This window comes from Thermobia domestica, chromosome 14, assembly GCF_964235325.1.
Source record: "Thermobia domestica chromosome 14, izTheDome1.hap1.1, whole genome shotgun sequence".
In the NCBI taxonomy this organism is placed as follows: Eukaryota; Metazoa; Arthropoda; class Insecta; order Zygentoma; family Lepismatidae; genus Thermobia; species Thermobia domestica.
This window is the reverse complement of record NC_137467.1, coordinates 67,856,135-67,859,820: the sequence shown is the minus strand read 5'-3', so window position 1 is coordinate 67,859,820 and position 3,686 is coordinate 67,856,135.

The window sequence follows — 3,686 nt, the reverse complement described above, 5'->3', positions numbered from 1 at the left end:
ATAAGACATGGATATATTGATGCACCCTTTTAAATTTCTTGAAATGGTACCTTGGCCCACCCCTTAAATTTTGAAAATTCTCCGATTTAAGCATTTGGTATTATACTACAGGACCTCAATATGTAGCTTGATAAGTTCGGATGGTCCATCTCGTTCCCTTGCGTGGGTAAAAGATTGTCGAATTGGTTATATTGATGCACCGTTTAAATTTTTGAAAGGGGTACCTTGGCCCACCCCTTTAATTTTGGAAAATGTCCCATTTAAACATTTGGTATCATAGTACTGGACCCTAATATAGATCACGATAAATTTGGGTGGTCCATCTCGTTCCCTTTGGGGGTACAAAATTGCCGAATTTTAGTACAACCACATGTTTGGTTTTTGACAAAATTTATCCCGTTTGATGAGGTCCTATTACCTTATATGGTTATATAGTCATGTATAGGGGTCCATTCCCTATCATAAAAAATAAGTACATTGATGCACCCCTTTAAATTTTTGGGAGGGGTACCATGACCAACCCCTTAAATTTTGGAAATTTTCCAATTTAAGCATTAAGTATCATAGTGCGTGACCTCAACATGTATCATGATAAATTTGGGTGGTGCAGCATGTTCTCTTTCATGGGTAAAAAATTGCCAAAATATAAACATAACCAATATGTTGTATCACATGTTTTGTTTTTGGCCCAATTTGTCCCCTTTGATATCTTATTACCTTATATGGTTACATGGTCATGTATTGGGGTTCATTTCCTATCATAATACATGAGTACATTGATGAACCCCTTTAAGAATTTGGGAGGGGTATTTGGCTCATCCACTCAGTTTCAGAATTGTTTAATATAAGCACTTGGTATCATAGTACAGGACTTCAACATGTACCACTATAAATTTGGATGGTCCACCTCCTTCCTTTTCATTTGTAAAGAACCACCAAAAATCAAATTTCGGAGGTTATTGATCACCCTTTGATAATGATTTAGCGTGTTATATTGGTATGTACAGAGATTTGTACCTTTATATGTTTATGTTCCTTTTTAAGTTTGGGAATTATCGAATAACAAAATTCGGTAAACGATATTTAGGATCCATTGCAAATGTTGGTATCCCTCTTATGGCCAAATATTCAAATTTTTAAGATTATTGACCAATTTTAACTTTTTTGATACGTCTTTATTATTGAATGAGTACAGGATTTATTACTTTGTTCGTAAGACACAGGTGTATTTGTGTACGAATCTTAAATTTTGGGAGGGGTACATTTCTTATTGTTAAATTAATAATTGTTCTTAGAATTGGGTGGTATCTCATTCTTTGGGTAAATCATTGTCAAATATGAGTATTGTCACGTGATCTGTTATTGACCTGTGATGAGTTTAGGAGTCCAGGACATTGGTACATTTAAACTTTGTAGGATAATTTGAGAATTGTCAAAATGAAATTACGTCATTGGTTTTGATTATTCCCGCCTATGGGCCAAATATAAACGTAAGCAACATGATGTACCATGTGATTGAATAGTGTACAGGGATTCATTTCCTTTTCAAATTCGTGGAAGTTATCAAATAACACGTTTCTAGACAACAGTTAGTTCTGCTAAGATAAACAATTGAGCTAACTGAGACTCAACTATAACATGTCATTATATGATTATTTCTGAGATTTATTTATATCGAGAGAGGTATGTGGGACCTTTCTTTAAATTTCGGAATTAAGATAAACAAAATTTTAATATGATGCGCAAAATTTGAAACAATACTTTGAACTTTAGTTAAGCTCATAGTCTAAGATCATTGGTGGTGGTTGAATTAACCTTGAGTTTTCAGAGATCTGATAGGTACCTTTTTGAACCTTATGACCAGTGGCGTATTTACGATTTAGTTTCGGGAGGGGTTTTGCTAACTTTAGGGGGGCTTTGCCTGAAAATATGAAAATTCTGTAAGATATTTCATATAATTTGCTATAGTGAGTAAGATTTCGTGGGGGCTTAAGCCCGGAAGCCTTCCTAAATACGCCACTGCTTATGACAGACGAAGGCAATACATGCCACAACACTTTGAAATTTAATCACAAGGTGAAGTAATCTGACACTCGCAAAGTTATTGTTGATGCATGTTGATTGGCTGATCACTATCTTTCATGCAATCTGATTGGTTAATCACTACCTTTCGTGGAATCTGATTGGCTGATGATTTTAAAGTCTTTGCTGCGTTCAGCTTTAAGATTTGTTTTACATTTAAAAATCTTGGTTTGAACGCATTTGTTCAACATTTTGTACTCACTGGCAAATATGATCAAAACCGTTTATTTGTTAATCGAATAGTTAAAAACCCTATAATGTTTGACAGTTAACCGTGAAACGTAGAATAATTTTAGTTGATATTTCTTGTTTGAAAATTTTTCGTTGAAACTTTTTGCTTGAAAAATTTTTTCAAATTTTTTGTATGAATTTTTGTTTCAAAATTTTGTTTGGAATTTTTTGTTTCAATTTTCTTAAATTTTATTTGAAATTTTTGTTTGATAATTTTTAGTTTAAGATTTTTTGATAAATTTTTTGTTTCAGTTTTTGTTTGAAAATTTTTTGTTTGAAAATTTTCGGTTTGAATTTTTTGTATTTTTTTTCAAAATTTTTGATTATTTTTTTCATCATTTGGTTTGAAATATTTTCGTTTGAAATGTTTATTTGAATTATTTTGTTCTAAAATTCTTTCGTTTCAAAACTGAAATTTTTGGTTTGAAATTTGTTCGGAAAATTTTCGTTTGAATTTTTTCCTGTGAAAGTATTTGCTTAAAAATTTTTGTTTTGGAATTTTTTTAAATTGTTTTTCTTATTTTTTTATTAATTCTTTTTTCAAAATTTGTTTGAAAATTTCTGGTTTCGAAAGTTTTGTTTCAAAGTTCCTTGTTAGTCTTTGGTTTGACAATTTTAAGTTTGTGCACTCATTAGTAAAGAACCGTTTCATAACTGTTTAGAACAAAACATCTTGCAACATTTTTTATCATGATGCAATAGTACACGTCAAAACATGGTAATGCAACGTCATCCGTTTTGCATCATCACTCGAGTCAATATTCATGATATCGTCATCATGGCTACTTGTCTGCAGTTTTTAAACTCACGTGATGTGATGAAATCATTTACCAAGATTACCGATTTACAACAGAATGCAACTTATAGAATCATAGCTAGCCAAATGATCCCTACAAAGTTTGGATTATGGATCGTAGTGAAGCTTAAAAATGACAAGAATATTATTTTACCAGCAAGATATCTACCCATGGAAGCATCAAAACAAGAAGAACTGTTACGTTTCTTAAACACTGGATCTGTATATTTATGGTATAAAAGACTCGATGAAGAGAGTCATCAATTTGAATTTAGTACACAGCCAGATCTATGAATTGAAATCATGATCTATGAAATCATGAATTGAAACGTCAGCACATTCTTTTCCAATGACTTCAGCTACAGCTGTATGAAATCATCAATGTAAACGTCAGCCTATGAAATAATTCGAGCACGTGCGTTTCAGCAGGAAAGATGTGTATTTCTAACGATAAAGAATTCATCTTCGCAAGATATTATCCGATAAATATATTGCAAACAAAACATGTCATGGTTGGTATCTGTGCTACAACGTTTGAAACTGTGATTCGATTGGGCACAGCAAAAAAAAAAAAAAT